General features: G+C 39.6%; 1 protein-coding gene across 1 annotated transcript in view; it reads left to right on the forward strand.

Moving 5' to 3' along the window:
* The first annotated feature begins 21 nt into the window (after positions 1-21).
* ccdc47 (coiled-coil domain containing 47) overlaps positions 22-13,508 on the forward strand; it is a 63,567-nt gene continuing 50,080 nt past the window's right edge. Inside the window, exon 1 of the mRNA XM_073070765.1 lies at positions 22-126. The gene's annotated coding sequence lies outside the window, so the exon portion shown is untranslated. The remainder of the gene's footprint in view (positions 127-13,508) is intronic.

Below are 13,508 nucleotides of genomic sequence, written 5' to 3' on the forward strand. Positions count from 1 at the left end.
AGTCTCCAGCTAGAGTTCTTCATTATAGACAGAGCTTTCTACCAGGAACTGTACTTTAAGTATTCTAGTTGGACTCTGGCTACAGAAATTCCACCTATTTCTGTCAAAATCATGCTTCTAAAGGAGGTGATATATTCTTTGTGTTTGTGTATGATAGTTGTATGTGTGAGTCTTACATGCACATACATACACACAGATACACACCATACATAAGTGCACATGCATGTACATACACATATATATATATACCAAAGTCTGATTTATTTTTTTCTATTTTGCCCAACCTTGAATGTCCTTGATTTGATGAGATTTGGATCAAGTTAAACCATACTGTGGTTACTAACAGTCGAATAACTGGCTGGCGCCTAAAGAATTCAACAGTTGTCGAATCCATTGTGCTTTAACGCTGTATTCAGTCTCCATGCTGTGGGTGAGAGGGGCAGTTCATTTATTGCACATGGTAAAGGTGCTAATTCTCCACAAACTGAAAGAAATGGATTTACTCCCCGATTTTCACCCCGTGCCTTCAGGTTATTCTGTTTCTTTTTTGAAAGAGAAATTGTAATTTCTTACTTTTTGATCTGCCAGTGAATCGTACAGTTCAACAAAGTAATGACACTGAAATTAATTTTAGAACTTGAGACTGTTAATGACTCCATGCAGCAATGGAGCAGTAACCTCACTGAGTGTTGCCTTTTCTGTAACAGAATTACAACATTGCTAACAGGACTTAGCGATTTCTCTGGTACAGTATCTGCAATTAGTGATGGGCAATTTGACAGTGCAATCAGTGTTGCAGTTTTATATTGAGATTCCCACAGTGTCCCTAAACACAATTGTTAAGAAATCATGCAGACAATGATCTCCTAATCCTAAATATGCTTGTGATCTTCTTCTGTTTTGAAGAAGTGATTGCCCTATATCATTATTCTTAGCCAAGGTTGTTACAGTCCTAAAAGTACATTGAAGATGGTACTTGCAGCCCTTATACAATAGTATTAAATAGTGATCAGTGACACTCTCATGGTTTGAATACCCAGGTGGTCTGGATTTGAAGCCATTGATAGCCTCACTACAAATACCAATCTTTGTCCAGTTAAGAAATGAGTTGCTTTAAGCTGAATGTCACCAGAGGACAGAAGTGATGATTGCTCATTTGAGTTTTAGACTTTATCCGTTCAGTGTGTTAATTATGACATGTAACAAACATCACCCTAGCTGAGACTGGCAGCCTTTTGTCAATTGAGACACATCTGGATGACCAATTTACAGACCACCAACATTATTTCCACAATAGCCATTCCAAGCTCCCTGTCATCTGTTTATATCCCCCCACTCCTGGTTCCATCTGCTCTTCAACTGTTCCCCTAGTTGTTCCCATTATCACTTAACAGGTTCCAACACAAGTAGCCCTCGTGTCCCTGCTTCTCCCCTTCTAGCCTCTCTCCATCTGCACCTTTATCCTGCCATTCACCCGCCTGACACATTCTTCTTCCCCACCTCCTTCCACTTTTCATTCATCTAGTTCTCCCAGCTCCATCCTTTCCCCTCCCCTTCCAGGCTCCATCTTCCCATGATCCTTCACCCCTCCTCAGTCCACCAATCAATTGCCGCCCCTCTCCTTCTCTCTTCTCTCCACCGGCCATATCCCTTCTTCACCCTTGGTCCTGATGCAGAGTCTCGACTAGAAACATCACCAATTTCTTCCCATTCCCACAGATATTTTGCGATTCATTGAGTTCTTCCGGCAACTTTTTTTGTGGAGCCTTCAAACCACGATCTATCTGCACACTACAGTTTTTGTTTTCAGCAAATGGATGTTTGTCAGAACTCTATTTGTGATGTGATCTCTCCTGTGGCCAGACTTTAAGGGACCCTTGTAGCAGCTGAATAGCCAGGCTTGAGGAAATTCCTTGCACACAATGTTGATTTAACTTTATTGCTTAAAGGAAGTGTCTCAGATCTGATTATTTTGTTTCTTGAAAATAACTGATCCCAAGATCTCCACTGGTCAACGTTTGTTCTGTAATCTCCATTTAATCATAAAACTTAATGCAGTACGTCATCAGATGCTCATGTTTAAAAATTGCATTGGAAGTTTTGCAATGATTTCAGAGATGGATGGCAATTCTTCAAACCAGTTCTTTGAACTCCATTACCCCCCCCCCCCATAAAATATCTACTTCTCCAATGTTGGTGACTGTTCAGTCCCAAATATTCTCATCATGATTGTACTAGAGATGTTGCCCATTACTAGAACCAGTTTTAAAATTGAGTTATAGAACAAATGGACAGAGAACTCTCTCCCATTTTCTGAATAAGGTGGCTATCAACTGCTATCAGCTCTGTGAAGATGCACTTTCTTGAATGTATTTTGTACTGAACTTATTTTTTAACTTTCTCTTTGCTGATGTAATTTATGCCTCTTATACTTTTATTTTATTTTTTATTTATGAGAGATGCTATTTGTTTTTATATATGTATATATGTCTATATATACATATATATGACTCAAAACTTGCATAAATCTGATGCAAATATGGTGCCTTTAAGAAAAAAAGCAGCTGGTTTTGCAGATATTGGTGGGAGACTTTTTAAGTATGTTCTGTGCAGCCCAGCATATTTGGGAAGTAATTTTCACCAACTTGGGAAAGAAGCTGAGAGTGATAACAGCACAGGTTTCTGCAATCTTGTACAGATACAGGTTGCGTATTAACTTTGCTTGTCAGTGCAACAAGCATGTTATAAAAATTAAAATTATTATGCCATAGGAATTATGAGAATAGAAATTTGGAAACTAATAATTAAGAGATGTAAGTGTATCCTTTCACTCTTTGTTTTTGGAAGCCCATCCAACAGCAGATCACTGTAAGATGATAGGCGGACTTTCATGTTATAGTTGATACCAGAATGAACAGCTTTCCTTGTCCACTTCATCATGAAACTAGCTCAATCCAATGGTTTAGATAGATAGATAGATACTTTATTCATCCCCATGGGGAAATTCAACTTTTTTTTCCAATGTCCCATACACTTGTTGTAGCAAAACTAATTACATACAATACTTAACTCAGTAAAAAATATGATATGCATCTAAATCACTATCTCAAAAAGCATTAATAATAGCTTTTAAAAAGTTCTTAAGTCCTGGCGGTTGAATTGTAAAGCCTAATGGCATTGGGGAGTATTGACCTCTTCATCCTGTCTGAGCAGCATTGCATCGATAGTAACCTGTTGCTGAAACTGCTTCTCTGTTTCTGGATGGTGCTATGTAGAGGATGTTCAGAGTTTTCCATAATTGACCGTAGCCTACTCAGCGCCCTTCGCTCAGCTACCGATGTTAAACTCTCCAGTACTTTGCCCACGACAGAGCCCGCCTTCCTTACCAGCTTATTAAGACGTGAGGCGTCCCTCTTCTTAATGCTTCCTCCCCAACACGCCACCACGAAGAAGAGGGCGCTCTCCACAACTGACCTATAGAACATCTTCAGCATCTCACTACAGACATTGAATGATGCCAACCTTCTAAGGAAGTACAGTCGACTCTAGTGATCGCTCTTGTCAATGTGGCTGATCTCTGTATGGCCTGTTCCCAGTATTAACACTTTACTAACTATCCCACATCCACACTGTATAATTCTTATTCTATTAAAAACATCCTCTCAACTTCAGAAACTCCCTCGAGCCCTATCCAAGGACATCTTTGATTATCTCAGAAATTTATTAAACATTCAAAAGTTTTTGGGTTCACCTGAATATTAAATCTATTTCTCTTTTCACAGATACTGTCTGATCTGCTGAGTTTTTCTAGCATCTTCTGTTTTCAGTTCAGATTTCCAGTATCTTGCTTCTGTGGCAAAAGTTTTTGGGTTTTAAGTTCAACTCCAAAGAACTGAGCAAACTAAAGCAGGGTGGAACAGCAAGAAGTGTTGCATGATTTGAGACACTAGCTTGTGGATAAGATGTTAAAAGTGTTTTCTTACATGCGTATAAAAGATTTTCAGAGCATTACTTCAGAGAAGTGTAAAAAAATTAGCCATAGTTTCAGGTGAAGATTCCCTATCTACATCCTCTGCTCATTATCACATTGATATGTATGCGAGCTTACATATTAACCACTCCGTGTTAGAGCAGTTTCTGCTTATCAGAAGCTGAAGCAGAGCAAAGAACTGGACAGGGAAAGATGCCCATTCATTCTCATTAAACTGAAGTCTTTTTGCTTTTCTCATATCTATTTGTTCCACCTCTATTCCCCATGCAATAAACTGAAATGTTTTGTGACATTTAAGACACCCAATTTAGAGTAGTAATAATTAAGTACTGAAGAAGCAGAAAGACAGTAGCTCAATCTTTCTTACAAGTTTCTTCCTGTACTTTCCTGTAGAACAGCAAAAGCCATCACTTCCAAGCTCTCATCTATTTTTCAAAGTTTTGGAAGGTTGAGTACTGTTTTTTTTTTATATAAACCCCTGTAATGCTCAACAGTTGTTGGCAGGAAAGAGGAATAATTTATTCCTGGCATTTAGCAGCCCACACCCTGGTCTGTACAGAACTTCTGCGTAAAGTCTTCAGCCACATTGGCATGGCAGGGAGCTCTCTGTCAATCTCAAAGAAGCACGAAAGGCTTGCGGTGCAGAGCCACTCTATTGTTTATAAAATAATGCCACATCATTTTACATATTTTAATAAGTGGAACTACATTTATACAGTTTAATTTTTTTCCAGATGTCTATTTTTCAGGATACTTGAATGTTTTCATTGAAAATAGAGACAGCCAAGGTTGGTCTACTTTCCTTTAACCTTTTGGCACCATTTTCTCTCTGGCATAACTGTTCTGAAGTGTCGGTTTTAAGTGAGACATTAATTCAGCTGTCCATGTTTTCTTCAGTTGGATTGTCTAAGCTGCCTTTGAGAGAACGTGCCAAACTGCAGGCTCACCTGCTCTCATACTGTAACCTTTGAACCCTCACAAACACTTCCAAGTCCAGAAACTGCGTATACATTTGGAGTATTCATCAGACACATGTTCTGATTTTTAAAATTTATTTCAGAGGCGACAGGAACTGGAGGTCATTTTTGGGACTGCCTTAGCCCAACAGGTCACAGGCAGAGGAAGTATTGTGAACATATTGCTCTGCAGACCAGCATGGGTACATTTTGTTGTTGGGGTACCTAGAGGTTTGTATAATGTGTTTTACAGCCCCAAGCCTATGGCAACCAGAGACTTAAATATAAGGCTCACAAAAGCAGGTGTCAGGCGACTATAACCATTTGAATCAATATGTAGTCTTCATTTAATTCTGTGCTTCAATTGGTATTGGACATTTGCCAGGCCTGAGAAGAGAATCTTTTGAGCCACTGATGAAGTTTCTCTGGATGGTGTGACGCAGCACTGGGGCGTTGAATTCGGAGATCTAGTATGCACAAATCCCCTCAGTTTTATACCAGTGGGAATTGTCTGAGCAGAAGCAAGGCATTTCTGTATGAATTTTGGGGTGGCAAGTTGGGCAATTAATACATTAAGCTGCATACTTGGCTGGGCAGAGACCTGCAGAATTTTGGACGAGAGGCATCAAAACAGCACTTGCAGCTTCTGGCAAAGCAAGTTGTCGTCCTCTGGATAAGTTGAAATATTCACTTTGCAAAGTAAAATAACAATAATATATAGTAAACTGCAAATGTGTGAAGAAATCATGTGCTTTCAAAGGCCTGTTTCTGACTAAATGTGTGAATTTCTCAGTGTATATTTTAATACCAAAAGTGCCGTTTATAAGAGCCAACAGCAGATGGTGCTACTGTCGGTGCCCAAATATATATTCACAAAGCCAAAGAGTTGCATAGATAAGCCTGAACTGTAGTTTGAATCCTTTCCTGACTTCATCCCCGCCCTGTCCACTAAACATCTACAGGTAGGTTAGCCGCTGGAGAATGTTAAGAGCCATTCTCCCATTTTCTCCTATTTCTCTGGAGAAGTTTGTTTCAATGCGACTGCAAATCTTTAACATGTTGCGAATCAATATCTGAAGCTGAAGCATTTAAACACAACACCTGGATGTACTTTCTCATCAGACTTATTTGTAACAAGTAGTTGGGAGAAAGAGACACAGACACTCCTCAAAATCTGCCACAGTTTTGGTAGGGTGCAGTGACCCTGCAAAATACAAATTTCTGAAGTGTTAGACATAGGGATACACGATTCAGCAAACTCGTGTGCTTTTGCTGCATTCCAGAATCAGAAACTTAAGTTCTGTGTCATACAATACCACCCATTGGGGAAAATTACTCTATTCAAACTGCTTGCACTCTTGGTCACAGAAATGAAGAAATTAACACTGTTAAATATCTATTTAATACTATTCACAAAAGTTTTAAAATTAGTATTGTTTGTCAGAAAGAGAACCTTTGCATATTGACAACTCCCAGGCTGGAGAAGGATTGCAATAGTTTGACACTTTGGTGTATATAATTATAAATTTTGTTTTGCAGAATATATGCTTGTACAGTTCTATATATTTGTACAATGAAGTGCCACAATGCAGTTTTTCGCTGCAGCTTTGACAGACGAGTCTCTCAGTCTCCTAACAGCTTATGGAATCAATATGGTCATTTGGACTTTAGTCCAGATTTTCATTTATTTGGCAGGGGTCCACTCCATTGAGATGGATAGATCATCTTCTCATTTCCTATCCATTACGATGGTTTCCGTGTTTGTTTTCCACTGTTTGATTGGCAAGCACAAACTAAAACTTTTAAAATAAATTATTTGGATTTTTTTTTTAACAGAAAACCAAGCAATAACAGTAGTAATGCTGAAATTATCAGCCTACTGCAGTGTATCATTCTACCTCAGCTTTTATCCACCCACTATGACCAACATAACCTTGTCATTCAATGTGAGGTGAGCTGGAAAGACCAGAGTTATCTGCTAACCCAGACATGCAGCCAATATAGTTCAATCTGAAATAATGATCTGGTTGTCCATCTACACAGTAGACATCACTGTAGCTATGGACTTTCTGGGTTATGTGCAAGAACATTTCCCCATTCCATCTTTAATCCCCACACTTGGCCTTCCATCATACTGTGAGAGTGCTGGTCAGTAACGTCCACTTCCTAATGAAGTAATGGGCACTGAGCAAGGCAGGTTTCAAGACAAATCTCATACAGAATTTCAATGATGGAAGGAAAAGAAATGTATCCCATAACTGGATTCAAATTACTAATTTAAGATTGGACTCAACTTGTACAATGAGTGCATGGTTGCAACAAGAATAGGTAGGGGTGATCAGGACCAATTTGTGACTATGCAGTGATTGAAACGGACTTTTGCAAGGCACTCTTGAATTTCAATACCTTTTTGAACTCTACCCATTTCAAGCTAACAGTGAAAATTGGGGGAAGAGAGGTTTGCAGCAAATTTGCAGAGAATCTTCAATATCACCCTGTGGAAAGCATGATGCCATTGGTGCATCAGCAGAAGTCTTAATCTCTGTAGGTATGCACTTTGTAGAAGGGAGCTTGGCCTCGTGCTGGTCTCATTGAGTGTGCATCTCCCCTTTTGTACTATTCCTGCAGTGTGAACTGCAAACCAAGAGATTTCAAATTCTGTCTGCCCATTCCATTGCTAAAAGGAATAGTTATTGCAATTGCAGCTAGCCAAAAAAAAAGAGGAACAACTTCACAGACTCACCAATATCTTAAACCCAAATACAGGATCATTAAGATTAAAATTAAACAAATGCTGGAAATGAAAAGCTTTTTTTAAAAAAAAACATGCAAAATACCAGACCTGTGCAAAAGTTGATCAAAATCTTAAGGGTCTCTGTAGGGATAAGGGTCCCCACTCTATGATGATGCCAACATGATATTTTTTATTCTTCAATGCCAAAACACCACAAACCACTAACACTGATAATATAATTGCAACAGATCAGTAAATTATCATCCAAAGATGAGGAGGTGAGTTGTCCTCTTGGGGAATGTCTTGTTCTGAAGTATTTGGTGTATTTTGTAAGTGTGACCCACATTACAGCAAATGTATGTTTGATACCTTTTCATAAAAAATGCTTTCTGCATACTAATATCTGCACTACATACACTAATGCAGTTTATTTGGATAAGCTCCTACATTCAGCATTTAAAATGATGTATAAATTGAACAGTATTCTGTATTGGTGTAATATAGTTTTTAATGTTTTATTCCCTAATTGCAGTATTTTATACATTTGTTTATTGATGCTTGTATGTAGCATTATATATGTTTTTAAAACATTTTACAAATAGAAAAAAATGATATCCAGCTGTTACTGTTGTTTGCCTTGTTATTCCCATTTTAGTTTCTGCATTTTAATGCCTTGCACAGTGTTACTTGGGATTGATTATTGCCACCATCCTCCTTTTCCTTGACCTTCAACTGCCTCCAAGTTTTCAGCTAGATCCTGACTCACTGCAGAGTACCATTCAGGGATCAAGGAGTAATGATGAAATTGTATGAGGAAGCTGGTTTGGTGAGGACCATTTATCAATTTGAGTTAAGGTAGAAAGAGGCATGTAACCACACAGGCTTCTTGATGACCTCTATCCGGCCCTTCTATAGAACTGATACAGTTTTGGGGCCACTCCGCCGAGCACCTTCGTCTGTTGTAACTGCCAGGATCTCCTGGTGGCAAATCATTTCAATTTGGTTTCCTATTCCCACACTGACATGTCACAATGAGGTCAAATGCAGGTTGGAGGAGCAAGAAGGCAACAAAGCAGGCTGTAAGGAGAGTGAAGATTAAACCGGAAATTAGGCTAGCCAAAAATATCAGAGGATATCAGAAGATTTTTCAGATGTGTAAAGAATAAAAGAGTGGCGAGAGTAGATATCAGACCACTGCGAGATGACAATGGAGAAGTAGTAATGGGAGGCAAAAGTAGCAGATGAACTTAAGTATTTTGCATCTGTCATCACTGTGAAAGACACTCCAGTATTCCAGGAATTTGAGTGTCCGGGGCAGAAATGAGTGTAGTTGCTAATACTAAGGCGAAGATACTTGGGAAGCTGAAAGGTCTGAAGGTAGACAAGTCACTGGGCCAATGGACTGCAACCCAGAACTCTGAAAAATGTAACTAAAGAGATTGTGGAGGCATTAGTTGCAATCTTGCAAGAATCACTAGATCTTGGAAAGGACCTGGAGGACTGGAAAACTGTAAATGTCACTCCACTCTTTAAGAAAGGAAATTATAGGCTAGTTAGCCTAACTTCATTAGCTGGGAAGATGTTGGAGTCTTTTATTAAGATTAAGTTCCAGTGTACTTGAAGGCACACAATAAAGTAGGCTGTAGTCAGCATGGTTTCCTTAAAGGGAAGTCTTGCCTGACAAATCTGTTGGAATTCTTTGAAGAAATAACAAGCAGGTTAGACAAAGGAGAATCGGTGGATGTTGTGTGCTTGGATTTTCAGAAGGTCTTTGACAAGAGGCTGCTTAACAAGATAAGAGCCTGTGGTATTACAGGAAAGATACTAGCACAGATAGAAGATTGGCTGATTGGCAGGGGCAGAGAGTGAGAATAAAGGGGGCCTCTTCTGGTTAACTGCAGGTTAACTAGTGTTCTGCAGGGGTCAGCATTGGGACCGCTTCTTTTCACATTGTCAACAATTTGGATGACGGAATAGATGGTTTTGTGGCCAAGTTTGCAGACAATGCAGATAGGTGGAGAGGCAGGTAGTGCTCAGGAAGCAGGGAGTCTGCAGAATGACTTAGACCGATGGGAGAATGGGAAAAGTGGCAGATGGAATACAGTGTATGGATGTGTATGATCATGCACTTTAGTAGGAATAAAGGCATCAACTATTTTCTAAACATGGAGAAAATTAAAAAATCAGAGGTGCAAAGGGACTTGGGAATCTGCAGGATTCTCTGAAGGTTAACTTGCAGGTTGAGTCTGTGGTGAGGAAGGCAAATGCAATGCTACCATTAATTTCAAGAGGACTAGAATATAAAAGCAAGGATGTAATGCTGAGGCTTTATAAGCACACACTTGGGAGTATTGAGAGCAGTTTTGGACCCCTTAGCTTGGAGAAGATCCAGAGGAGGTTCACAAGAACTATTCCAGTTATGAAAGGGTTAATGCATGAGGAGCATTTGATTGCTCTGGGCCTGTTCTCACTGCAGTTTAGAAAAATGAGGGGGGATCTTATTGAAACCTATCTTTGATAATGAGTAAGTCTTGGAGCAGAGGGCACAGCCTCAGAATAGATGAATATCCATTTAGTACAGAAATTACATGGAATTTCTTTAGCCAAAGGATGGTGAATCTATGGAATTCATTGCTATAGATGTCTATGGAGGCTAAGCCTTTGGGTATATTTAAAGTGGAAGTTGATAGATTCTTGATTAGGGCATCAAAGGTTACCGGGAGAAGGCTTGAGAATGAGGTTGAGAGAGATAATCAATCAGCTATGATGGAATGGCAGAGCAGACTTACAAATTTCTAAACAAATATTTTTCTATTGAATGCTGACATGTTGCATATGCTTTCCCCACTGCACTCTTCCAGTTAACTTCTACTTGGCAAACTCTTCAGCCTTTGCTTATGGCATGAGATCTGGCAGCCCCAATCAAAATAAATTTCTTGTATTCAAAATTTAGTTGTATATCTTAAAATCTGATTTGCTTTTAAAGCAACAGTTGCTTTAATTCTCACTTTAATATTTTTTATTTCCTGAAGAGAGGCTGAATTCTATGTGGTGGTCTGATGAGAATAGAGTTTTATACCTCAAGCTGGTAATCACTGAAGTTTCAATGAATCCTCAGATTATTCTCACTTGTGAAGTGCACTAACCAATAATTGACTAAACTTTTCTATAATTTGTGAAGTATTATTTCTGCATTTCTCAAGCCACTGAATAATTAAAAAATTGATATAAATTTCTGTAAGTGTATTGATCATTGAGTGATTTAGAAGCTGTAAAAAAAAAAAAAAAAGAGCTAGTTCTCTTCTGATGACTCTATTAAATGTAAGGGGTGGGAGCTGCTTACTAATACATAGGTGGTGGTGTAGGCGATGTAGAGAGCCGTCAAAGGATATAGATCAGTCACAGATATGGATGGTGAAATGACAGGTGGAGTTTAATCTGGGCAAATGTGAGTGTTACACTCTGGGAGATCAAATGCAAGTGGAAAATATACAGTTAATGGCATTGAAGTGCAGAGAGATCTTCTTGAGATCCAGGTCTGTAGTTTGCTAAATGTGGCCAGGGTGGAGAAGGCGGCATGCGACATGCTGGCCTTCATCAGTTTGGGCATTCAGTTGTAAGAGATAGGAAGTCATGGTACAGCTACATAGAGTTTTGGTTAGGCCACAGTTGGAGTTTTGTGCAACTCCAATTGCCCCATTACAGGAAGGTTGTGGAAACTTTGGAAAGGGTACAGAGGAGGTTTACCAGGAGGCTGCCTGGATTAGAGAGCATGAGCCATAATCATAATCCGAATCAGCTGTAATGTCACTGGCATATGTCATGAAATTTGTTTTGCTGCAGCAATATATAAGTTGCATGACATCTTGGACAATGTCTCCAATCCACTCCATAATGTACTGGTTAGGCACAGGAGTACATTCAGCCAGAGACTCATTCCACCGAGATGTAACACTGAGCATCATAGGAAGTCATTCCTGCCTGTGGCCATCAAACTTTACAGCTCCTCCCTCAGAGTGTCAGGCACTCTGAGCCAATAGGCTGGTCCTGGACTTATTTCCACTTGGCATGATTAACTTATTATTACTTAATTATTTATGGTTTTATATTGCTATATTTCTACACTATTCTTGGTTGGTGCAGCTGTAATGAAACCCAATTTCCCTCGGGATCAATAAAGTATGTCTGTCTATCTGTCTAATAAAATTATAAATGTTATTATTTATAATATTTATAACTTATCACAATCAGAGCAATATGTAAAAAATGAATTAAGTAAGTAATGCAAAAAGAGAGGGGAAAAACAAGGTGGTGTATTCATGGATTCACTGTCCATTCAGAAATCTGATGGTGGAGGGGAAGAAGCCATTCCTGAAACATTGAGTGTGTGTCTTCAGGCTCCTGCACCACCTCCTTGATGGCAGCAATGAGAAGAGGGCATGTCCTGGGTGATTGGGTGAGGAGTCCTTAATGATGGATGCTGCATTTTTGGGGATTGCCTTTTGAAGGTGTCCTGGATTCTGGGAAGGCTAGTACCCAAGATGGAGCTGACTGAGTTTTTCTGCAGCTTTTTCCAATCCTGTGCAGTACCCCTTCCATACCAGATAGTGATGCAACCAGTTAGAAAGCTCTGCAGGGTACATCCATAGACATTTGCGAGTGCCTTTGGTGGCATACCAAATCTTCTCAAACTCCTAATGAAATATAGCTGCTGTCATACAGTCTTTGTAACTGCTTTGGTATGTTGGGCCCAGGTTAGATCCTCAGAGCTGTTGACACCCAGGAACTTGAAAATGCTCACCCTTTCCAATTCTGATCCCTCAATGAGGACTAGTGTACGTTTCTTCGACTTTCCCTTCCTGAAGTTCATAATCAATTCCTCAGACTTACTGACATTGAGTGCAAAGTTGTCGCTGCAACACCACTTGACCAGCTGATCTATCTCACTCCTGTACGCCTTCTCGTCACCATCTGAATCTCTGCCAACAATAGTTGTGTCATTGGCAAATTTATAGATGGTGTTTGAGCTAAGCACACATCCCTGAGGTGCGCCTGTGCTGATTGTCTGCAAGGTGGCAATGTTATTTCTGATCCACACAGACTGTGGTCTCTCAGTCAGGAAGCCAAGAATCCAGTTGCAGAGTGAGGTTTTGAAGCTTGTTGATTAGAATTGAGGGTATGATTGTGTTGAATCCTGATCTGTAGTCAATAGACAGCAGTCTTAATGTAGTTATTACTAGTGTAATAAGGTGGTTGAAGACGAAGTGGAGACCCAGTGAGATTGCATCTGCTGTTGATGTAGTGATAGGCAAATTACAGTGGCTCTAGGTCCTTGCTGAGACAGGAGTTGATTCTGGCCATGACCAACCTCTCAAAGCACTTCATCACAGTAGATGTGAGTGCAATAAGGAGAGGTTGGACAAACTAGTTTTCTCTGGATTGTCCTTTTAGTTATAGACCAACAGATAAACGGTCAGAATCTTCCCCTCAGAGTAGAAATGTCAATTGGTATAGGACATAGATTTAAGATGAGATGGGGAAAGTTTAAAGGAGATGTGTGGGACTTTTTTTTGCACAGTGTCAGTGTCTGGAATGGATTGCCAGGGGTGATGATGGAAACCGATATGATGGAGGTTTTTAAAGAGGATTCTAGATATGCACATGAATTTGCATGAAAGAAAGGATATGGATCGTGTGCAGGCAGAAGAGATTTAGTTTGACGTTTTTGGCACAGACATTATGGGCTGTATCGTTCTCTGTTCTGTAGGGGTGAGAACATGAATAGTGTACATAAGCATTTTTGTGCTCCTGTAAGACTAAGATTTAC

The sequence above is a fragment of the Hemitrygon akajei genome, chromosome 18 (assembly GCF_048418815.1).
Source record: "Hemitrygon akajei chromosome 18, sHemAka1.3, whole genome shotgun sequence".
In the NCBI taxonomy this organism is placed as follows: domain Eukaryota; kingdom Metazoa; phylum Chordata; class Chondrichthyes; order Myliobatiformes; family Dasyatidae; genus Hemitrygon; species Hemitrygon akajei.